Source organism: Bos javanicus, chromosome 7, assembly GCF_032452875.1.
Source record: "Bos javanicus breed banteng chromosome 7, ARS-OSU_banteng_1.0, whole genome shotgun sequence".
Lineage (NCBI taxonomy): Eukaryota > Metazoa > Chordata > Mammalia > Artiodactyla > Bovidae > Bos > Bos javanicus.
The window spans coordinates 27,296,483-27,322,583 of NC_083874.1; the positions used below are offsets into that span (position 1 = coordinate 27,296,483).

Below are 26,101 nucleotides of genomic sequence, written 5' to 3' on the forward strand. Positions count from 1 at the left end.
AATATGGAGAATTTAAGTAACACGTTTGATATATGACTCAAGAGATCAGAGGAGAGGTCTGAGCTGGAGACATTCATTTGAGAGTATAGCAGAGGTGACTGGTTTTCCTACCTAATGCCAATCTTCCTTTCAATCTTACAGATATGATTCTTACTTGCTTTGTTAGTGGAAGTAGGTCCAAATTATAAAAATAATATTTCCCAGCTTCCCTTAAGCATAGGATGGTCACATGATATAGCTCTTGCCAATAAAATGAATGTAGCATTTTGTATGAAGTACTTCATATGTACTTTGTGGAAAACTAAAAGAGTGGTGGTTTGATGGTTTAACTACCCAGACTGTAGCCTGCCAGGTGCCTCTGTCCATGGGATTTCCCAGGCAAGAATACTGGAGTGGATTGCCATTTCCTTCTCCAGGGGAACTCTCAGACCCAAGGATCAAACCCAGTGTCCTGTATTGCAGGCAGTCTTCTGCATTGCAGGTGGATGCTTTACTGACTGAGCCACTAGGGAATCCTATCTAAAAGGGTGGCATTGACCTTTTGTTATTTGCCTTTTCTTTCCTTCCTTTCTGTTTCTGAAAATAAGGTGACAAGTGTATGTTGAAGAAGTCTGAACAAAATGATAGAAGAAATCTGTGTCTATCTGGGACTATCCATTTCCAGATGCCATATTTCATGAGAAAAGTGAATTCTCTAATGTATTTAAGTCACTGTCATTGAGGTTTCTGTTCCTTGCAGCTGACTGCAATTCCGAACTGATACTAGTTGTCATTAGTATAGAGATATATTTTATTAGCCAGGGTGTTTTGGCTATAAGATACGAATCTGACTTAAACAATGATGTCTTTAATCTTGCATAACTGGAAATCCAGAGGAAGTACAGACTCCAGGATTTGTTATTCTGGGGCTCACCAAGGATATTGGTACTGATGTACTTTCCCTATTTCTACTCTATCATCCTCTGTGTTGATTTCATCTTATTGACTCTCTATTCAAGTTTCCACCAGAAATTTAACGTAAATTCTAATTTTCACTTTGATGGAGACAGTATCATATAAATCCTTGCCTTCATTTTGATGGAGACAATTTAGATCACCTCCTCATCCCTATACCAAGGGAAAGACAATTTAGGTCACCTACTTATACCAGGGGCTTCCCTGGTAGCTCAGCTGGTAAAGAATCCGCCTGTAATGCAGGAGACCTGGGTTTGATGCCTGGGTTGGGATGATCCCTCCAGTATTCTGGCCTGGAGAATTCCATGGACTGTATAGTCCATGGGGTCTCAAAGAGACGGACATGACTGAGTGACTTTCACTTTCACTTATCCCTATATGAGTCATTGGTGTAAGAGGAATTTGCTGATTGATTTGACCCTGGATTTTGAACTAATCACCAGCAAGGGAGAAGAGATTATACTCATTGGCTTGACAATTCAGGAAGTATTCTTGAAAAAGTATTCAAACTCTATTGCTATTACAAAATGGGGAAAGTTTGGGGTAGATGTTGAGGATTTATCCAGCTGTTAAATATAGTCTTCCCTTTAACTGCTCAACATCCAAACTTAGCTCTTTCACAAATAAATATGCACCCTTAAAATGCTCTCATCGGCATTTACTCTTCCACAAATGGGACAGCTCAGTATCTCTACTGTCTTGATTCCAAGTCTCTGGTTGAGTTACTTTTCCTCCCATCACATCTAAATGTAGCTTTTCATTGTATCAACTCTGAAACACTATTATTATTTACTTCCAACATACTTTAACCTCATGGAGAAAAGAACAAGATAAGCACAATGAAAATTTCATTTGGAAAAGTACAGTGCACACTTGGCTCCCTGGTACGTAGCATACAGCATAGTCCGGTGGCTGGAAATAGAACTCTCTCACCTAGTCGTGTAGTGACTTTTGTGTTACATATGGTGGTGGTTTAGTCGCTAAGTCGTGTCCAACCCTTGTGACCCCCATGGACTGTAGCCCGCAGGCTCCTCTGTCCATGGGATTTTCTAGGCAAGAATACTGGAGTGGGTTGCCATTTTCTTCTCCAGTTTCTTGTGTTACGTATTGGCAGGATCTAATTCTGCTCTCTGGGATAAATTCACTTGTCGGTCCTTCTCTTTCACCCTGTATCCTCCAGCCTGGGAAGGTCACTTTTCTCCATTTTTTTTCAAAGGAGATGGGCATTGGGTATGATGTCCTTTCTGGAGCTCCATAGCTTTAGTGTCTCACTTCCTGGGGAGTGTGTCAAAGAGATTTAAGATTTAAGTCATAGCTCTTTATGATCAAGCCCAGTCCATATGTACTTATAATTTTCACTGTGTGATACAATGTCAAGAGATTTTAATGTAGTCATGTCTTTTGAGTTTAAGACTTTGGTCTCCTAGAAACAAGACTCTGTTTCCTAGAATCTTAGATTAATGGCCTTGATCTATTTTTGGCCTATCCTTGGAAAAGATTTGAAACAATAGCTATGGGTTGGTGAACATCAACATGTCTGCCTTTTTCAGGTAGAGAATCATTAATAGGACTTGACTGAGTCTCATGTTTTTCTTGTACCTCAGTCTTATATTCTTCCAAATTAGCTACCTCCCAATCTGGTCCAGCGTCAGTATTTGTTCAGGCAGACCATTCAATTTTTCTAACTACAAAATCCTGTCTTTTTGGATTATAGAAATGACCTTCTTAACGAGGCTTTCTACTTTCCTCTGTGTTTACAGTGCACCATCAAGTCCCCAAACACTATAGCCTCAGTGGCACATTGACTGAGTTTTAGCATAAAAGAAATGTATCTTGAAAATAAATTATAAGATTTCCAGAAAGAAATATAGAGGAAATTATAAGGTCCTCTCTGTTCTGTATCCTTTATCTTCTATAAAACCAGTATTTTTTTTTTTTTCTGTTGTGCCTGATTTCCTGGTATCAAAACCTGTATTAGTTAAAATGTACTCATATGAAAATAACAGAAAATTTGCAGTGGGAGAGAAATTCACAATTCAGTCAGAGTTGAGTGTGGGCCTCAGGCTGCAATGATTCAGGGCTGTATATGTCAGCCAAAATAGTCCAGTCAGAGATCATCCTGGGAGATTATGATCATGGAGCTGTCAGGGGCCATAATGTGAAGCCAGAGAAAGAAGCCAACTCTGTGGAAAAGAGCCAAGAGCTGGACAGAAACCAAGTGCTGATGATATCATTGAATCTCTGAATCCAATCATGTATGGAGCCAGGATTATTTCTGGCCTTCTCAATTAAGTGAATCAATAATTTTCTTTTTCTTCTTAAGGTCATTTGAATGAAATTTCTATCCAATTCTACAGTTTAGGCTACTGGGTTTATCTTAACAACTGGACTTAGAGAAGTCACTCAATTTCATCTAGTTATATAATTTTAGAAATGAAAGGAACATTTAAGATAATTTAATCCAGTTGCTTCATTTTTATGATACGAACTCACATGTTCTGGTCATATCTAGCTGCAGATGGAGCACAACCCGCATTTCAGTCTGGTTGTATTTTGGGGGTTCCAACCTGGTGCCATGCTGAGATCTCAGGACACAAAATGAGACAAACAAGAAGCCAATAGCTGTCGCTGGGATAGAAAAGATCAATAACCAGTGGATCTGGATTTAGAAAGGAAAAGACAGTGTGAAATTTTAGCTTCCTTGCTTGACCAGGTTACAAACAGTGATCTGAGAAGGCTGACTTTGGTAAGAATCCTCACTCTTCACCAGTTTCTGCCTGTTTTTCCAGGATCCCCTCCGTAGGGTCCTGAACAAGTAGGGTTTAGAGTGGAGAGTGTAGTTCCAGTATCTACCAGAAGTTCCTTAATGAAAAGAATTTGCTTTTCATAAGTTTAATTTTAGTTTCCCCTTGATTGTTTATGGGAGTAACTGGTGGTAGTTTATTGGGGAATCCTCCAGAGTCTCATCAACCCTGGGAGGGGCTCTATGAGGGTCCCTTTTATGGTAGGTATGGGGGTGTCTCTGAGATCACTAGCCGTAGACTTCTGTTTATGGTCTTGTAACTCTTCAGAGTGAAAAGACAATTTAGGTAGAGAATTGGTACACTGTGCAGACTCAGGGAAAGTTAGAGGAGGGGGTAGGAGTCACATCAGTCTTTGGTTTTAGGTATATCTTGTGTGTTTAATTTTTTGTTCCCTGATAGCTCAGTTGGTAAAGAATCTGCCTGCAGTGCAGGAGACCTGGGTTTGATCCCTGGGTTGGGAAGATCCCTTGGAGAAGGGAATGGCTACCCACTCCAGTATTCTGGCCTGGAGAATTCCATGGACTATATAGTCCATGGGTCTCAAAGAGATGGACACCACTGAGTGACTTTCACTTCCACTTTACGCAATGAATCTTTCAATGAGGCTATTTTGGAATCTTAAAGTCTTTTGGAATCTTCTGCACACCAATTAAAATAGGTGTGCTATTCTGTTTATTTGATTTAGGAACCCTCACTTTCAGGTGAGAGGCTTCCCAGGTGGCTCAGTGGTAGAGAATCCACCTGCCAATGCAGGAGATGTGGGTTTGATACATGGGTTGGGAAGATCCCCTGGAGAAGGAAATGGCAACCCATTTCAGAATTCTTGCCTGGGAAATCCCATGGACAGAGGAGCCTGGTGGGGTTGCAAAAGAGTCGGACAAGACTTAGTGACTAAACAACAACTTTCAAGTGAACTTTAAAGGATGAATGATCTTGTATTTTAGAACATTTCACATATAGCCACTGTAATTCTAGGTTGTCTTAGAAAGGTTTTGTAATTTTGTGGCTATCTATAGATTCCAAAACCACAGTTCTTGGACATAAAATAAGATGTTCTTGGAGGTGGCATGGTCAGTTCTTTGAAACTTGAGGATCTTTTTACTCTAGCTAAGCTTTGGGTCTCTCAGAGGGAAGAGGAAAGTGGTGCTGGTGGCTCAGATGATAAAGAATCTGCCTGCAATGTGGGAGACCAGGTTTGATCCCTGGGTCTGGATCTCCTGGAGAAGGGCATGGCAACCCAGTCTAGTATTCTAGAGAATTCTAGAGAATTCCATAGACAGAGCAGCCTGGTGGGCTATAGTTCATGGGGTCACAAAGATTCAGACACAACTGAGCGACTAACACTTTCACTTTCACAGTGTACCTCGTTGCACAGAGAATTTCTTGAGGTTGACTGGTGACCTAGTGTCAATCTAACTTGTTCCATGACCAATTTATTCTAGCACAGGAGTCTTAGCGTTAAGTGGTGAGCACTCAAACAACTCTTAAGTGCTCAATTCATGCCCACCAATTTTGAAGCTTTGGTTTATGAAATTTTCATAATCAATAAACCTGTTATTCTTTTCACAAGAAGTTTTCTTTACAGTGGATGGTTCTCTCATGGCTTTTAATAGTTTCAAGTAGATTTTGATGTGCCACTGGTCAAAAGAACCCACATTTCTTGTCTTAATTTATTTCCCTAAGTCCCCAAAGCAGTTTGTTCTGTGGACTTAGCTCAAGGCTTTGTGAGTCTCCTAATGGTTGCTATCCATCTTGCTTCTTAGATTGAGGAGTACCCATTATTTTTCCTTGTTGAAAGAGTCTTCCCTAATTCAATCAGACTTATTGTTTCTGGTTGCCAGAGCATAGCTCCTGAGACCTGTTGGGACCTCCTGAAGGGGGTTACCTTGAGATGAGGTAAAACAAGCGCAAATACAGTGACCCTCTAAGTCTCATTCAGAAAAATGTGAAGTCTTTCAGGCCTTGATTCTCCACCTGGACGGATTAGGCAGAAAAACGTGAAGAACTCAGAATGCAAAATAAGTAGAATTTGATCAGAGAGAAGCTTCTTAGACATCCCAGGGAGCAGCTGAAGAGGCAGCCAAACAAACTGGCTCTGTGGTTACCTTCTCTTGGTCTCAGAGCCATCCCAGGGATCTTCAGGAGCTGTTTTAATGTCCTATCTGGCTCGCCAGAAGTGTCAAATGACAAAACTAAAACAATTTAGTGGTGATTTTGATCTCCTTTATTCAAGGGAAAACAGTCCATGGATTGGTAGAGTACAGTGCCTCACAAGCAGTGGTGAGCTCTTCCTGAGGGATTTTAGGCAAGAGTGAGTTTTAGGGAATGTTAGGAGAGGAAACATAAACGGCCAGAAGGATGGGAGCTTTCTGACAGGGCTGGCAGGTTCTGTTTTCTACGGTAAGGTAAGATACTTAAAGCTGAGATATGTGAAAGTTTAGGACAACTGCACTGGCGGCCCTCAACAAGAGTCTGTTATCACTGAAGCTCAGAAACATTAAGTAAGAGGTAACAGCTGTCAGTGCCCTGTGTGGACGTGCAAGGAGTCAGATCTCCAGGGTCAACAGACATAGCAGGAGATAATATTCCAAATGTTACAAGCCCTTTTGTCAACCCTTGACCAGGAAAGAATGTTTTAGAAGTAAAACAAGTCCTCTTTTCCTTCTGGCTGATAGGAACAAATGTTGAAGTCACTCAATCTCAGTCAATATCAAATCAATCCCTATTAATAGAAAAATCCAACTCAGCACTGCAGTTTCATTGGCTTGAAAAAATGATGTCCAGAACAATCTGGCTAAAATTTGAGTTCTGCTTCTTTGCTGTCTCTAAGTTGAACAACTGTTAGTCTTGTGGTGTCAAGCAATTTTATAAATAAAGCACTAAAATGGTTAATCTACACCTAAAAAAAAAAAAAAAAGCTGAGATAAGGATTGTTATTGGTTTATGTTAGATTTCCTTCTCAGTTATTTTTCATAAGCCCAGGCTGATTTAGGTTTGATTTGTGAGATGGGCTGGGCCACTGGGGAAGCATCCATTTTGTGGGTCTGGATATATGAATTAACTTTATCACTTCTACTTTTCTGTTTTCCTCTTAGTTATTTCTCTTTGCCGTTTTGCTTACATTCAGGAAGGAGGTTTCATATGTGTATCGCCTTTTGTTTTCATAAATTCTTTTTTTGTTAAAGAGTTTTTTTTTTTTTTTTCTGATGTGGACCATTTTCAAAGGCTTTATTGAATTTGTTACTTTTTGTTTGTTTGTTTGCTTCTGTTTTATGTTTTTTTTTTTTTTTTTTGCCACAAGACATGTGGAATCTTAGCTTCCTGACCAAGAATTGAACCTGCATCCCCTTCATTGGAAGGCAAAGTCCCAGCCACTAAACTGCCAGGGAAGTGCCTTTCACGAATTCTAAATCTTGAGAGACTAAAATTCCCATGGGTTGGTTGGGTGTGCTTCACTGCAGGGTGGTGGTATGGCCAGCCAGGATGCTAAAATGTATTTTTTGTAGTTCTTTCTCCAATAGGATAAACTTTCTCCAGATGAAAATCCTTCAATATCCAATCTTCTCATTAGGCTTTTTATCTGCTTCTGTAAAACAATATTTTACCAAAAGACACACTAAATTTTTGGTCAGGTGCTATACAAATCCCAGAGTCAGAGAGGCCCCAGATGACTGAAGGGCTTTATAAAAATTATTTTTAATGTAAAATTCTTTTGAATATGTCTTAAGAAATAAAAATCCTTTAATAAATATTCAGAATTAGGGCCTTTAGAGATTTGAAAAGCCAAATACTACTTCCAAAAGGATAAAACTCCAATACAATAAGGATACTAGTAACTTCATCAAGTAAGAAATAGTGAAATTGGGAAAATACTCTCATGTCATATTATTAATAGCAAATTTGAAAGAAACTTACTATTTTATATATAAACATAAGGGAAGGAAAATAATGTGAAACCAACATAAAATGTTAACTAAACCTTAAGGGGGGTTATATTAGTCTGTCTAATTGCTTTTAAATGATTCCTATAAAATAGGAGGTTAGTAATCCTTGGTAGGGACTTGGTGGTGGAGGTGTTTGGGTTGTTTTTTTTTTTTTTTGCACTACTCAGAAAAGCCCTAAACTGATGTATAGTGTTAAATCAGTTGACTGTGTGTTTTCTCTATAGTTGCCCGGGTCAGGCTCAGTACAGCATTAAATAATGCTACAACTCTTCTATCATAACCTCTCTTTCTGTTTTTATAATCTGTTATTGGATGGAAAATTAAAAGTGTAGCCATCACCTGCATTATCCAAGTAAGCAAGGTACAGACTAGTAAATAAAGGATTATTCTTACTATTTTTACTGATGTTTTAATGCCCCTTGAATACTGAACCAAGCTATTATTTCCTTGGTATATATCCTTGGTATATATAAGGTAAGGTGTCAGTAAATGTTCCATTTGTTTCCTTCATTAGTTTAGCTGTTTGTTTCTCTGTGAACTGCTGTGGTGAATTGGGGAAAATAAGAGCTTGTGCAGGAAGACAATTGCCTTTACTTAGCATACAAATGTTTATGGTACTTTGGATTAGTTGTGAATTTCTTTGAATTTCAGTGATTTGAAAGAGCTTGGAATTCAGTTCTCACAAATTCAATGAAACTGTAAATAAATAATTTAGACATATGTAAAAATTTTTTCTTAATTAATACACTTCATGATTACACGTATTATCTAGAATTCCAAATTGATTATACATATTCCAGAAGTGAAAGCTTGAGTATTGGATTGACAACTTTCTGTAAAAGTTGGGGACTGGAATATGTAAGTGCAATAAATCAATTGTTACATGATAGCAGGTTGGAAAACACCATGAAAAATTTTCATAAGGTAAAGCAGAAATCAAGAGAATCCAGTTGGCTGCTTATTTCACCTACTATGAGCCCATACATGAAGTAATTGCTCAACTTGAAAAGTGTTTCTGCTTTCACAAGCCTCCAACTTAAAAATCCCTGAGGATTGTTATGTGTCTCCTTAATCTGAAATTGTCTAAAAGTAACATTTAATTTAAAAAATCTAAATATTAATTTAAAATTTTACATTGGGGTTTTATTTATTGATTTAATTAATTTTATTTTATTTTTAAACTTTACATAATTGTATTAGTTTTGCCAAATATCAAAATGAATCCGCCAAGGTATAAACCCACCTCTAGGTATGCAATAAGTGCTGTTGAAATAATAAGCATTAAGAAATCAACCAAACAAGAAGCAGAACCATTCAAGTCTTGAGAGTGTTGCAGCAGGAATTAAGCTATGGTTCTTTCTATTTTTTATTTTTTTTTTTAATTTTTTTCCTAATTTTATTTTATTTTTAAACTTTACATAATTGTATTAGTTTTGCCAAATATCAAAATGAATCCGCCACAGGTATACATGTGCTCCCCATCCTGAACCCTCCTCCCTCCTCCCTCCCCATACCATCCCTCTGGGTCGTCCCAGTGCACTAGCCCCAAGCATCCAGTATCGTGCATCGAACCTGGACTGGCATCTCATTTCATACATGATATTTTACATGTTTCAATGCCATTCTCCCAAATCTTCCCACCCTCTCCCTCTCCTACAGAGTCCAAAAGACTGTTCCATACATCAGTGTCTCTTTTGCTGTCTCGTACACAGGGTTATTGTTATCATCTTTCTAAATTCCATATATATGTGTTAGTATACTGTATTGGTGTTTTTCCTTCTGGCTTACTTCACTCTGTATAATAGGCTCCAGTTTCATCCACCTCATTAGAACTAATTCAAATGAGTTCTTTTTAATGGCTGAGTAATACTCCATTGTGTAAATGTACCACAGCTTTCTTATCCATTCATCTGCTGATGGACATCTAGGTTGCTTCCATGTCCTGGCTATTATAAACAGTGCTGCAGTGAACATTGGGGTACACGTATCTCTTTCAATTCTGGTTTCCTCAGTGTGTATGCCCAGCAGTGGGATTGCTGGATCATAAGGCAGTTCTATTTCCAGTTTTTTAAGGAATCTCCACACTGTTTTCCATAGTGGCTGTACTAGTTTGCATTCCCACCAACAGTGTAAGAGGGTTCCCTTTTCTCCACACCCTCTCCAGCATTTATTGCTTGTAGACTTTTGGATCGCAGCCATTCTGACTGGTGTGAAATGGTACCTCATAGTGGTTTTGATTTGCATTTCTCTGATAATGAGTGATGTTGAGCATCTTTTCATGTGTTTGTTAGCCATCTGTATGTCTTCCTTGGAGAAATGTCTATTTAGTTCTTGGGCCCATTTTTTGATTGGGTCATTTATTTTTCTGGAGTTGAGCTGTAGGAGTTGCTTGTATATTTTTGAGATTAGTTGTTTGTCAGTTGCTTCATTTGCTATTATTTTCTCCCATTCTGAAGGCTGTCTTTTCACCTTGCTGATAGTTTCCTTTGATGTGGAGAAGCATTTAAGGTTAATTAGGTCCCATTTGTTTATTTTTGCTTTGATTTCCAATATTCTGGGAGGTGGGTCATAGAGGATCCTGCTGTGATGTATGTCAGAGAGCGTTTTGCCTATGTTTTCCTCTAGGAGTTTTATAGTTTCTGGTCTTACGTTGAGATCTTTAATCCATTTTGAGTTTATTTTTGTGTATGGTGTTAGAAAGTGTTCTAGTTTCATTCTTTTACAAGTGGTTGACCAGATTTCCCAGCACCACTTGTTAAAGAGATTGTCTTTAATCCATTGTATATTCTTGCTTCCTTTGTCAAAGATTAGGTGTCCATATGTGCGTGGATTTATCTCTGGGCTTTCTATTTTGTTCCATTGATCTATATTTCTGTCTTTGTGCCAGTACCATACTGTCTTGATAACTGTGGCTTTGTAGTAGAGCCTGAAGTTAGGTAGGTTGATTCCTCCAGTTCCATTCTTCTTTCTCAAGATCGCTTTGGCTCTTTGAGGTTTTTTGTATTTCCATACAAATTGTGAAATTATTTGTTCTAGCTCTGTGAAGAATACTGTTGGTAGCTTGATAGGGATTGCATTGAATCTATAAATTGCTTTGGGTAGTATACTCATTTTCACTATATATAAGCTATGGTTCTTGTTTCTTGTCCATTTTCTGGCCATGAGCAATGATAAAAAAGAAGCAGCTGACTGTGAAGAACACAGTGGCTCTACAAGCTCATAAAATTAGTATCTCACACAGATAACAATAAGTTCTTTTCCCCACGCTGCCCCACCCCAAAATCATATCACCTAAGGTAAAGGAGCTCTGGATCATATCACCATCTAAGGAGCGGTGGCTGTGCAGGCACAGGAGGGCTGAAAGGATCTACTCCACGATCAAGATTAGGAGGGGCAGTGGTGAGGAAATACCCTTCATCCATGGTAAGGAGCAGCGGCTGTGCTTTGCTGGAGCAGCTGTGAAGAGATACCCAAGTTAAGAGAAACCCAAGAAAGACGGTAGGTGTTGTGAGAGGGCATCAAAGGGCAGACACACTGAAACCATAATCACAGAAAACTAGTCAATCTAATCACACAGACCACAGCCTTGTCTAACTCAATGAAACTAAGTCATGTGTGTGGGGCTACCCAAGACGGGCAGGTCATGGTGGAGAGGTCTGACAGAATGTGGTCCACTGGAGAAGGGAATGGCAAACCACTTCAGTATTCTTGCCTTGAGAACCCCATGAACAGTATGAAAAGGCAAAATGACAGGATACTGAAAGAGAAACTCCCCAGGTCAGTAGGTGCCCAATATGCTACTGGAGATCAGTGGAGAAATAACTCCAGAAAGAATGAAGGAATGGAGCCAAAGCAAAAACAATACCCAGTTGTGGATGTGACTGGTGATACAAGCAAGGTCCGATGCTGTAAAGAGCAATATTGCATAGGAACCTGGAATGTCAGGTCCATGAAACAAGGCAAATTGGAAGTGGTCAAACAGGAAATGGCAAGAGTGAACATCGACATTCTAGGAATCAGCGAACTTAAATGGACTGGAATGGGTGAATTTAACTCAGATGACCATTATATCTACTACTGTGGGCAGGAATCCCTTAGAAGAAATGGAGTAGCCATCATGGTCAACAAAAGAGTCCGAAATGCAGTACTTGGATGCAATCTCAAAAACGACAGAATGATCTCTGTTCGTTTCCAAGGCAAACCATTCAATATCACGGTAATCCAAGCCTATGCCCCAACCAATAATGCTGAAGAAGCTGAAGTTGAACGGTTTTATGAAGACCTACAAGACCTTTTAGAACTAACACCCCAAAAAGATGTCCTTTTCATTATAGGGGACTGGAATGCAAATGTAGGAAGTCAAGAAAACCTGGAATAACAGGCAAATTTGGCCTTGGAATACGGAATGAAGCAGGGCAAAGGCTAATAGAGTTTTGCCAAGAGAACACACTGGTCATAACAAACACTCTCTTCCAACAACACAAGAGGAGACTCTACACATGGACATCACCAGATGGTCAACACTGAAATCAGATTGATTATATTCTTTGCAGCCAAAGATGGAGAAGCTCTATACAGTCAGCAAAAACAAGACTGGGAGCTGACTGTGGCTCAGATCATGAACTCCTTATTGCCAAATTCAGATTTAAATTGAAGAAAGTGGTGAAAACCACTAGACCATTCAGGTATGACCTAAATCAAATCCCTTATGATTATACAGTGGAAGTGAGAAATAGATTTAAGGGACTAGATCTGATAGATCATAGTGCCTGATGAACTAGGTATGGAGGTTTGTGACATTGTACAGGAGACAGGGATCAAGACCATCCCCATGGAAAAGAAATGCAAAAAAGAAAAATGGCTGTCTGAGGAGGCCTTACAAATAGAAGAGAAGTGAAAAGCAAAGGAGAAAAGGAAAGATATAAGCATCTGAATGCAGAGTTCCAAAGAATAGCAAGGAGGGATAAGAAAGCCTTCCTCAGCGATCAATGCAAAGAAATAGAGGAAAACAACAGAATGGGAAAGACTAGAGATCTCTTCAAGAAAATTAGAGACACCAAGGGAACATTTCATGCAAAGATGGGCTCGATAAGGACAGAAATGGTATGGACCTAACAGAAGCAGAAGATATTAAGAAGAGGTGGCAAGAATACACAGAAGAACTGTACAAAAAAGATGTTAATGACCAAGATAATCAGGATGGTGTGATTACTCACCGAAAGGCAGACATCCTGGAATGTGAAGTCAGGTGGACCTTAGAAAGCATCACTATGAACAAAGCTAGTGGAGGTGATGGAATTCCAGTTGAGCTATTTCAAATCCTGAAAGATGATGCTGTGAAAGTGCTGCACTACATATGCCAGCAAATTTGGAAAACTCAGCAGTGGCCACAGGACTGGAAAAGGTCAGTTTTCATTCCAATCCCAAAGAAAGGCAATGCCAAAGAATGCTCAAACTATTGCACAATTGCACTCATCTCACACGCTAGTAAAGTAATGCTCAAAATTCTCCAAGCCAGGCTTCAACAGTACATGAACCATGAACTTCCAGATGTTCAAGCTGGTTTTAGAAAAGGCAGAGGAACCAGAGATCAAATTGCCAACATCCGCTGGATCATTGAAAAAGCAAGAGAGTTCCAGAAAAACATCTACTTCTGCCTTATTGACTATGCCAAAGCCTTTGACTGTGTGGATCACAATAAACTGTGGAAAATTCTGAAAGAGATGGGAATACCAGACCATCTGACCTGCCTCTTGAGAAACCTATATGCAGGTCAGGAAGCAACAGTTAGAACTGGACATGGAACAACAGACTGTTTCCAAATAGGAAAAGGAGTATGTCAAGGCTGTATATTGTCACCCTGTTTATTTAACTTATATGCAGAGTACATCATGAGAAATGCTGGCCTGGAAGAAGCACAAGCTGGAATCAAGATTGCCAGGAGAAATATCCATGACCTCAGATATGCAGATGACAGCACTCTTATGGCAGAAAGTGAAGAGGAACTCAAAAGCCTCTTGATGAAAGTGAAAGAGGAGAGTGAAAAAGTTGGCTTAAAGCTCAACATTCAGAAAACTAAGATCATGGCATCCAGTCCCATCCCTTCATGGGAAATAAATGGGGAAACAGTGGAAACAGTGTCAGACTTTATTTTTCTGGGCTCCAAATTCACTGCAGATGGTGACTGCAGCCATGAAATTAAAAGACGCTTACTCCTTGGAAGGAAAGTTATGACCAACCTAGATAGCATATTCAAAAGCATAGACATTACTTTGCCAACAAAGGTCTGTCTAGTCAAGCCTATGGTTTTTCCAGCAGTCATGTATGGATGTGAGAGTTGGACTGTGAAGAAAGCTGAGCGCCAAAGAATTGATGCTTTTGAACTGTGGTGTTGGAGAAGACTCTTGAGAGTCCCTTGGACTGGAAGGAGATCCAACCAGTCCATTCTGAAGGCGATCAGCCCTGGGATTTCTTTGGAAGGAATGATGCTAAAGCTGAAACTCCAGTACTTTGGCCGCCTCATGTGAAGAGTTGACTCATTGGAAAAGACTCTGATGCTGGGAGGGATTGGGGGCAGGAGGAGAAGGGGACAACAGAGGATGAGATGGCTGGATGGCATCACCAACACGATGGATGTGAGTTTGAGTGAACTCCGGGAGTTGGTGATGGACAGGGAGGCCTGGCGTGCTGCAATTCATGGGGTTGCAAAGAGTCGGACACGACTGAGTGACTGAACTGAACTGAACTGAAAGGAGCTAGGTCCATCTTTCCTCTAGTTTCTTCAGGCTGATGTGAAGTACATTTTAATCTGTTTGATAAATAGTATCCTTAGTGAGAGTGGAGACAGAGATTACCATTTGCCCTAGATTTTCCATGTTTCCTATATCAATTGTTTTTGATATGTTGTTGATGGAGCCCCTAAATTGAAAGCAGTGGGAGTTCTGGTAAAAATATAATTTTTTTTTTAATAGCACCTCTCTAAATTACTGAAATGAAACTCCTTGGACTGATTCCTGAAAAGTATTAGTCTCTCAGTTGTATCTCTTTGTGACCCCATGGGCTATAGTTTGCCAGGCTCCTCTGTCAATGGAATTCTCCAGCAAGAATACTGGAGTGGGTTGCCATTTCCTTCTCAAGAGGATCTTCCTGACCCAGGGATAAAACCTGAGTTTCCTGCATTGCAGGCACATTCTTTATAGTCTGAACCACCAGGGTTGGCCCCTGCTGCTGCTGCTGCTGTGTCGCTTCAGTCGTGTCGGACTCTGTGCAACCCCACAGACGGCAGCCCACCAGGCTTCCCCGTCCCTGGGATTCTCCAGGCAAGAACACTGGAGTGGGTTGCTATTTCCTTCTCCAATGCATGAAAGCGAAAAGTGAAAGTGAAGTCGCTCAGTCGTGTCCGACTCTAGCGACCCCATGGTCTGCAGCCTACCAGGCTCCTCCGTCCATGGGATTTTCTAGGCAAAAGTACTGGAGTGGGGTGCCATTGCCTTCTCCGAGGGTTGGCCCCTAGATAGCTTCATTTTAAACAAGTTTCTCAGGTGATTGTGATGTACCCTTGAGTGAGAATCACTGTCCTATGTGTGACCACTGCTTTTAGGTATTTATTAACTTATCTCATGTACACAACTTATGGCCCTTTTCTACAATAAATTTATGATGTAGTAGAAACAATAACAAATAGGGAAAAAGTAATATGTTAGTGGTAAGAGGAAGGGATGTAGCGAAATGGAAAAGCTGAGCCTTGCAGTCACTCATTCATTCATTCGTTTGCTCATTCTGCAACTTATGTCCCAGAAACTGTTAGGTGTTTCATAAGTATTTGGCAAATACTTAGTTCTACTATTCCTTCATCTATAGACCCTAACTACCTTATTTATGTCTAATATGTTTCAGAAGGTTCTTGCTTTTATATTTAGTTTCATTTTTCTTCCTTGTCTTACTCTCCTTAGTAGAACTGAATATCCCTAAATAATACAGCAAACACATATGGCAATATTGGAGGCATTCCTAAATACCATTAACAGAAAAAAGGTGAGCAATCAATAATCTCATTATGATTAGATTAGGATAGTACTCTTGATGGTCAAATAAGAGGTTCTTAAAGTGGGATCTGAATAATCTTAGGATCATATGAGCCTATAACCTTTGAAACTAAATACAAAATTGTTTGCATGGGTGCCTTTCTGGAGATCTATGGCTTTTATTAGAGTTTCTGGAAAAACTTTTAAACTGATAGTCTGGATGCCATAAACCCAGTACTTACAACAGCCAGGCATGTAGAATAAATGAGACAGTACTCAGGGTAAGAAGCCATGCTGGTAAGTAGAAGGTAGATGCCTCATCTAAAGGAAGCATTTCCCTCTGCCTCAAGACTATTGTTGCTCTGTAAGAACTCAGACCTGATGGCCAAGTATTCTCGTTTTTCAAGTGAAACCAAATATATGATTTTAATTTTTATTTTGGTAAAACTCTCAGTATATTTTTACTGGATGTAGGATTCTGGGTTGATAGTTTTTTTTTTTTTTTAATTTCACCCCTTGAAAAATGTTGGCTACTTCTTTCTAGCTTTTATTGTTTCTGCTTAGAAATACTTCAGTATTCAAATTGTTCCTTCCTTACAGTTAATATATTACTGTTCTTTGGCTGCTTTCGAATTTTTTAATCTATTTTTTTGGGTTGTTTTTAGAACTTGATTAGGATATTCATTAGAATCATATATTAGGATATATTCTGATATCAGGATATGTATTTATTTGTATTTATCCTGTTTATGCTTGTTCCTCTTTTTTTCCTGTAGATTTATGTCCTCTGTCAAATTGGGGAATATTTCAGCCACTGATTCTTCAAGTATTGTTTTAGCCCCAACCTCTTTCTCATTCCCTTCTGGGGACTTCGGTGACACAAATGGTAGATCTTTTGCCCTACATTGCTGAGGATCTTTGGCTATTTTCAAATCTATTTTTTATTTGCTGTCCAGATTGGGTAGTTTCTATTGATCTTTATGTTCCCTGTTATCTCCATTCTGCACTGAGTCCATCCAGGGAGTTTTTTGATTTCATTTATTTTATTTTTAGTTTTAAAATTTTTATTTGATTTTTTTTTTTTTTAGTTTCTTCTATTTCTTGGACTTTCTATATTTCCATTTATTTCAAGAGTGTAATTTCTTGTTGGAACATTTTTTATGATAACTGCTTTAAAATTCTAGTCAGAGAATTCTAACATTTGGATAAACTCAGTGTTGCCACTGTTGCTTATCTTTCCTCATTTGAATTGAGAATTTACTGGTTCTTGTATGACACATATTTTGGATTGCATTTTTTTTTTTTTTTAAGTATTTGGTTATGAGACTCTGGTTGCTGTGTAAATCTGTTTCAGTGAGCAATAGACCTGTTTAGGTTCAGAAAACCTGACCTAGTTCCCTTTTGCAGGCTTTAGTTCCAATGTTGATTTAGTTTTCAAACTTTTGCAGCATTATTCTACATTATTCTACTCTGCTTATTAATACTGAAGTAAGTTTGAAACCTGAGTGGTATTCTGTGCAATAGTTCAGTTTTTAAAGTTTTTGCTTTATTGATTCTAGTCAGTTTCACATGGAGTGCTTGGGTGTGCTTGTGATTTTATTCTCAGATATAAAGAATCCCTTTTTTCAGGTCCCTACTCTCCTTAGTCTAAGCTCACAATGCCCACCATTTAGTTGGGAGAGGGTGGAGTGCTCCTCTTTGCAGATATTCCCTTAGTGCAGGGCAGGTGTTGTAGGCAGGGCTTCTTTTACAGTCTTCACAGTGCCTGATGGGGAAGAAGGAGGGATGCTGCCTCTGTTTATGTTCACGTAGAGCATGATGGGCTTCTGGATGGGGTGAGGAAAGAGGCTCTGCCTCTGTAGCTATTGCAGAGTGGGACTGGTTGACAGGACACTACCCAGTTGCTCACGTTTACTCGCTGAGCCGTGTCGGACGCTTTGCAGCCCCATGGACTGCAGCACACCAGGCTTCCCTGTCCTTCGCTATTTCCCAAAGTCTGCTTGGACTCATATCCATTGATTTGGTGATGCCATCTAATCATCTCATCCTCTGTCTTCCCCTTCTCCTCTTGCCTTCAATCTTTCCCAGCATCAGGGTCTTTCCTAATGAGTCAGCTCTTTGCATCAGGTGGCCAAACTATTGGAGCTTCAGCTTCAGCATCAATCCTTCCAATGGAATATTCAGGGTTGATTTCCTTTAGGATGGACTGGGTGGGTCTCCTTGCAGTCCAAGGGACTCTCAAGAATCTTCTCTAGCACCAGAGTTCAAAAGCATCAATTCTTTGGCACTCAGCTTTCTTTATGGTTCAATTCTCACATCCATATGTGACTACTGGCAAAACCATAGCTTTGACTTGACGGACCGTTGTTGGCAAAGTGATATTTCTGCTTTTTATTATGCTGCCTAGGTTTGTCATAGCTTTTCTTCCAAGGAGCAAATGAAAACCCAGTAGTATCATAGTATCGGCAGCACCCAGGGAAGAGGGAGCGTGGGAGACTCTGGAGGCTTTGCTTGCTTGGTGCAGTGTGTGAATGTTTGACTTGGCTCTTTTCCACAGTTGCTGTGATACGTAATGTGAAGGGAAAGAGGCAGGTTTTTTTCTTTTCTCTTTTTTGTGTGTGGTGTTGGCCTGGAGAAGGAGAGATGTTGTCAAAGGGTTCTGTCCCCCACGACCGTCTTCCTCACTGTGCTTTGGATAGCAAAAGCAGTCTTTTGTTGTTTATATCTCTTACCCCTTTGTGGTGCAGGGTTATAGCCTGCTGTAGTGTGAAGGCCAAGACAGATAAGGGATAAAAATCAAACCAAACCAAAGAACTCATCACCACATTGTTCCCTGAGTTCATGGATCCTTAGCCAGCCTTTTTCTCTGCCATTCATAATCTTCTGACATATAGTTGTTCTATATATTTTGTTTGGGCTTCCCTAGTGGCTCAGACGGTAAATAATCTGTCTGCACTGAGAGAGATCAGGGTTTGATCCCTGGCTAGAGAAGATCCCCTTGGAGAAGGTAGTGACTACCCATTCCAGTATTCTTGCCTGGAGAATTCCAAGGACAGAGGAGCCTGGCAGGCTACAGTCCATGGGATTGCAGAGTCGGACATGACTGAGTGACATTCATTTTCACTTTCATATATTTTGTTTAGTGAGATGAATACTGTGGGATGTGCTTACTCCATCTTTCCTAGCAGCCTTGGTTCCTTTCTGGTGGCATTGTAATATCAAAGAACGAGTAGGACGTGAGGTTCTAACCTAACCATCTTTATTTTTTTTGTTGAATTTTAGATTAATCACCATAAGTGGAAATGACCTATCATGTCAAACACTTAGTAAAAATAAATTCATTGTAAATATAATGTTACATGTGCTGTTAAATAATCGCAGTCTACTGAGTTTGTTGCTCAAAATTTTAATGCAATATTTTAGACACGTGGAGAGATATAGAAAGAGCAACATTTTCCCCCTTCTCTTCCCTTCCCTTTCTTTTCATTTCCTTGAATTACGAGGTATCTAGCATGCCTCGCCTTTCATAAGTAAGGAGTAGGCATAGGATCAAAGCTTGGCCAATTGTGTGCTGTCCCAGGATTCAATTCATGAGCAAAGGAACAAAAATGACTGAATGGATTTGAAATTCATTCACTCTGGCAGCTATGGGGCCCTGTAGGAGAAGGCAGTGGCAACCCACTCCAGTACTCTTGCCTGGCAAATCCCATGGATGGAGGAGCCTGGTGGGCTGCAGTCCATGGGGTCACTAGGAGCTGGACGTGACTGAGCGACTTCACTTTCACTTTTCACTTTCATGCATTGGAGAAGGAAATGGCAACCTACTCCAGTGTTCTTGCCTGGAGAATCCAGGGACGGAGGATCCTGGTGGGCTGCCATCTATGGGGTCGCACAGAGTTGGACTGAAATGACTTAGCAGCAGGTAACTTTTACTTTAGTTGCCATTCCCTAAAAGAGTAGCGCCTAGTACAGGGCTTATGGGCAGGTCATGTGTTTTGAGAAGTAGTTCCAAGCAGCAGTTGTAGAGGACAGGGAGGATGAAACAGGTAAGAGGGAGAGCCCAGTCAGAGCTGCACTATTCAAGGCAAGCTGATCACTACTCTTGGCAAGTGAGGCTTAATCATGCTGGGGACTATATGTGGAAACACGTAGAAAGCAGTGCAAAATTATCCAGGTGGGGATGGAGGAGGGTAACGTTTTCCAGGAGCACATGCCCCGTTGCTTGCCACATGAATTGCTCCCTCCTTCACATCTCTATATTTTGTTTTTGTGCCAGAATAGCTAAGTGGGCTGTTACAAGCAACCTATGTGGCAGAGAAATCCCTATACAGACGCGACTGTCACACTGTACCCGTGTAACTGCTTTCTGCAGCAACGATCGGAAGAAAAAGTTCACCTAAGAGGATGTGAAGTGGGGCCAAGCAGAATCCCACACATATTTATGTTAGTTTTTAGAATTCCACAGATGCCTTATTGTCCTTCCTCAGCTTAATACAGTGAGCAATTCCCCAATCAGTTTGTAACAAATTCTTTTTTTTTTTTTCACATATGTTAGCTAGAATGAGTTTCTATTGACTGTAACCAAAGAACCCTAACTGACACTTTCATTAATCTGTTCTCTTTCGCTGGGAGACAGTTTCATCTGTGGTGAAAGTCTATCTCCTTAGTTGAATCTTGGCATGTCCATCAAAATGCTTAAGCTGTGCTTCAGGGACCATATGGGTGTTAGAATCTTCTGGCCCCAGAAGCTGAAGTATCCCAGTTAGCTTCTGATCCTTCACAATCAGGCCTAACTTATTTACATAGTATTTAATGACATGAGATGCTTCAGTTTTGAATAGATGTAAAGAGGCAGCAAATTGAAAAGGCAAGCTAAAGAGATACAGGTGGATGTTATCACATAAATAGTATTTGGTTTTCTGAAATTACAATTATGACACTCCTGAATGATCTCTGATCCCTCTGTATTACAATGTGACAGATGTTATATTGCTGTGATTTCTCTAGTGATGCTTGCTGTTGCTTCCTTGTCATCTTCAATAACAAAGCAACTGGACAGATTAAATTGAAATGATTTATTCTCTGTGAATGCCATAGTCAAAGCATGCTGTCATAGTAACAGGTTAAAGCTTTTCCACTAGGAGTTTATTATGCACAATGTGGTGGTACAGCTAGCAACTTCCCCACATTCCATTGTATCGATGACACAGTATATGCACTTCTAGGTAGAAATTGATAGAGAGGGCTTTCGTGATTATCAGGAACAAAAATGTTAAATGCAAATTATGTTGAAGTACCACATATTAAAATAAAAGTCCATATCATTAGTGTACTTTAAATTTCCCAAAGTAAACATAATAGCTCAGTGGGACCCAGATCAAGACATAGAATGTTATCAGTACTACAGAGGCTGCCTCATATCTGTCAAGTCACAGTTCCATGTCTTGTATAACCAGTCTTGCGTTTTGCCACTTTAGATTAATTTTGCCTGACTTATTCATTTTTTGTGTATTCTATTTAAAATTTTATTGATGTATGTCTACATGTAGTGAAATAAGCCTTAAATGGTTCAGTTCAATGAATTTTGAGAAATGTGTGCGTATAACCAATAGCTCTATCAAAATATAGAACATTCTCCTCACCCCAGATTGCCTTGTGCCCTTCCTCAGCCAATTTGCCATCTGTGGAAAGCAACCACTTTCCTGAAATCTTTTGCTATAATTAGTTTAGCTTGTTCCTGAAATTCACATAAATAGAATGATAGAATATATACTCTTATATCAGGCTTTACTTTGCTCATTTAAAGTTTTTGAGATTCTAGAAGTGTTGCATGTGTAATTAATTTGACTTTTCTATTTATGAGTAGTATTCCATAGTATAGACTACAGTTTGTTCATTCAGTCCTTTGATGTGGGATAATGGACTAGTTTCCAGTTCTTGCCTTAGTGAATGTGCTTCTACAAACCTTCTTGGACAAATCTTTTTGTAAAAATAGGATTTTACTTGTCTTTGATGGAATTTTTGGATCATAGGTAGGTGTATGTTTAACTATGTAAGAACTTTTCAAACCATTTTCCAAAAGGGTGTATAATTTTGTACTGTCAAAAACAATGTGTGAAAGTTTTTGTTACTTGAAAATTTTGTCATTATTTGGTGGTCATGTTTTTTTTTTTTTAATTTTTGCCATTCCTGTCAGTGTGTTTGGTATCCCATTGGTGGTTTTCATTTATAATTACTAATGATTTCTCATCATTGATGAACATCGATTTATCAATATTTTCTTTGAAGGTTAGTGTTTTTTGTGTTCTAAAGGATCTTTACTTATCCTAGGGTCATAAAGACATTCTCCTTTGCTTTAGAATATGTGGCTGTTAGGGTTGGCCTTTAATCCATATTACACTAACTTTTGTGTATGATTTCAGGAGTGGTATGTAAGAATTTCCAGTTGTTTCAGCTCTTTATGTTGAAAAGACTCTCCCTTTTCATCTGTTGATTTATTTGTTCATTGTTAAGTCAGCACCACTATTTCTTGATTACTGTAGCTTTAGAATAAATCTTGAAATCAGAAATAATGAGTTGTCCAAATTTTTCCCCCTTTTGTAGGACTATTTTGGCTATTCTAGATCTTTTTTTTATTTCAATAGTTATTTTTAGAATCAGTGTATCAAATTTTATGGTGAAAAGTCTGCTGAGATTCTGGTTGAGATTGCATGGGAAAGAATGGACAATTTAATAACCTTAAATCTTTAGTTGCATAACATGATATATCTTTAGGTATATACTTAGGCATTTAAAAAATATCTCTCAGTAGTATTTTATAGTTCGCAATTGAGAAGTCTCCATACATCCTTTGTTAAATTTACGACTAAGTATTTAATGTTTTTTGAGGCTGTTGTATGATAATAATCTTTAGAAATTTTATTCTCAAGTTTTTCATTGGTGGTATATAGATATATAAGTATATATTGACTTTAACTCTCATGGCCTTGATATCTACAATATATGCTTCTACCAGGTTTTCATAGGTTCATAGGATTTTCTGCATTCTTAATTGTGCTGCATTTGAATAAAGTATAGTTTTGCTTCTTCTTTTCTAATCTTTGTAACTTTCATTTAAGTTTCTTTCATTAATTATTGGCTAGGACCTCCAGTACAATGCTGCATAGACATCTTAAAAGTCAACATCTTGGACTTATCCATGATAGAAGGAGAGAGAACTTACTCTTTCAGCATTGTGTGATGACAGCTGTAGATATTTTTAAAGAAATAGGTGCTCTTTTCAGATTATGGCAGTTCCCTTCTATTCCTAGTTTGATAAAAAACTTTTTTTGCCAAAAGCTTTCCTTCATATATTGAACTGCACATGTCATTTCCCTTCATAGTTAATATGGTAAATGATATTGATTCATACAAATGGTTAATTTTGCATCCCTAAGATAAATCCCAGTTGATCATATTACTTTGTGTTTTAATATATTTCCAGATATAATTTGCTAGCATTTCATTGAGAATTTTTGCATTTATGTTCATGAGAGACATTGGCCTGGGATTATAGTTTGTAATATCTTTGTCAGGTTTGGTGTCAGCATTATGGTAAACTCAGACAAAAGTTAGGAATATCTTCTTATATTTTTAAAAAGTGTGCATAATAATGCACTGAGGAAACCAGAATTGAAAGAGACACGTGTACCCCAATGTTCATTGCAGCACTGTTTATAATAGCCAGGACGTGGAAGCAACCTAGATGTCCATCAGCAGATGAATGGATAAGAAAGCTGTGGTACATATACACAATGGAGTATTACTCAGCCATTAAAAAGAATACATTTGAATCAGTTCTAATGAGGTGGATGAAACTGGAGCCTATTATACAGAGTGAAGTAAGCCAGAAAGAAAAACACCAATACAGTATACTAACGCATATATATGGAATTTAGAAAGATGGTAACAATAACCCTGACAGCAAAAGAGACAGCAAAAGAGACACTGATGTATAGAACAGTCTTTTGGACTCTGTGGGAGAGGGAGAGAGTGGAATGATTTGGGAGAATGGCATTGAAACATGTATAATATCATATATGATATTATATATATATGATGATATGATAATATCATATATGATATGATATATATAATATCATATATGAAACAAGTTGCCAGTCCAGGTTTGATGCACGATACTGGATGCTTGGGGCCGGTACACTGGGACGACCCAGAGGGATGGTACGGGGAGGGAGGAGGGAGGAGGGTTCAGGATGGGGAACACATGTATACCTGTGGTGGATTCATTTTGATATACGGCAAAACCAATACAATATTGTAAAGTTAAAAAAAAAAAAAATAAATAAGATGCTTGAGGAACCAAGAGAAGGTCAATGAAACAAAGATACTAGTGTTTGCCTTAAAAAGTGTGCATAATAATGAATTATTTTTCTCAAATGTTTGACAGAATTCACTAGAGAAACTAAATTATTTCCTTCTCCTTTAATATTTAAAAGAATTCACAAATAAAATTGTCTTGACCTGGGAAAGTTTTGAGTAAAACTCAATTTTTAAGATACATGGCTATTTAAAATTTCTTTTTCTACTTGAATTAGTTTGGTAGTTGTGTATTTTGAGGATTTGTCCATTTTATCTTGGTTATCAGTTTTATTGATATAGAGGTACTTTTTAACATTTTTAGAAGATATGGAAATTTCCCCTCCTTTATTCTTGATATTGTCAATTTGAAGTTTTATCTTTTTTCTTTCTCAATCTTGCTTGATATTATTTTATTAAATTTTTTTTCAAAGAACCAATATTTGGCTTTATTAAGTTTTTCTATAGTATCTTTTTTGATCAAGCTTTTCATTTGTTATCTTTGTTATTTACTTCCTTCTACTTATTTTAAGTTTAATTTACTCTTGTTTTTCTATCAAAATTAAAAGTTGATTAAAAAGTGATTAATAAAGATTTAACATCCCTAGAGAGATTAATCAAGGAAAAACATTTTAAAAAGGACACCACACAAATTACCACCATCAGGAACTACAAAGGGGACATCAACAGATACACATACTATAGATTTAAAAATAAAAACAATAAGAATTTATGAACAATTGTATACTTTAGCCACCTGATGCAAAGAGCCAATTCATTAGAAAAGACCCTGTGGTGGGAAAGATTGAAGGCAGGAGAAGGGGACGACAGAAGACAAGATGGTTGAATGGCATCACTGACTCAATGGATATGAGTTTGAGCAAGCTCTGGGAGATGGTGAAGGACAGGGAAGCCTGGAGTGCTGTAGTCCATGGGGTTGCAAACATCAGACTCGACCAAGTGACTGAACAACAATATACCAATAAATTCTGCAGTTTGGATGAATGGGCAAATTCCTTGAAAGACATTAACCATAATTAACACAGAAATAAATAGAACATGTATACAGTGCCATATTTACTGAAGAAGTTGAATTCTTGATGATTGATTATATTCTCTCCCCCAGTTCAGTTTAGTTCAGTCGCTCAGTCGTGTCCGACTCTTTGCGACCCCATGAATGCCTCTAATTTTAATGTTTTTACCCCAGGTTTCTACTAAGTATTTTAAAGAGATAAAGTTGCAATTCTGTACAGACTTTCAGAAAAGCATGATAAAGGGAAAGTTTCACAACTCTTTTTATTGTTTTGTTTTTTGAAACAATAAAATATATCTTTCAAAGATAAAATAAGAGTAAAATTTCAGGCCAATATGCTTTATGAATATAGACATACAATTTTCTAAAAAATTTAGCAAATCAAATCTAGTAACATGTAAACAGTATAATACAACATGGGCAATGAGTTTATCCCAGGAATGTGAGGTTAATTTTCCATTTGAATATCAATTAAGATAATTCATCTCATCAACAGAATAAAATATAAAATCCATATAGTCTTCCTATTAGTTGTATAAAAGCATGCAACAAAATTTGATGCCCCTCATGATATTACCTCTTATCAAATAAGAATAGAATGGAAATACCTAAATCTGATAAAAGGAATCTATAAGAAATCTACGGTAATTAATGTTGAAAGCTATGTAAGACCTCTACACCTCTATATGGAAAATTACAAAACAGCTGAGAGGAATTATAGAAATCTTAAATAAATGTATGATATCATATCATGGACTGAAAAAATCGTATTGTTCAGTTTTCCATCCTACCTAAACTCATCTATAGATCCAATTCCTACCAAAATCTCAGCAGGCTATTTTGAAGAAATACACAGCTGATTCAAAAATGTGTATGAAAATGCAATCAAGCTAGATCAGCCCAAACAATTTCAAAAAAGAACAAAGAGGACGTATAAAACTTGGTTTCAAGACTTACTATAAGTCTGCAGAAGATAAAACAATG

At 38.3% G+C, this 26,101-nt stretch overlaps 1 long non-coding RNA gene across 2 annotated transcripts in view; it reads left to right on the plus strand.

Annotated features, from left to right (window-relative positions):
- The window catches only part of LOC133250997 (uncharacterized), a 147,109-nt gene that overhangs the window by 113,867 nt on the left and 7,141 nt on the right, over positions 1 to 26,101 (plus strand). The gene's annotated exons all lie outside the window — the stretch shown is intronic.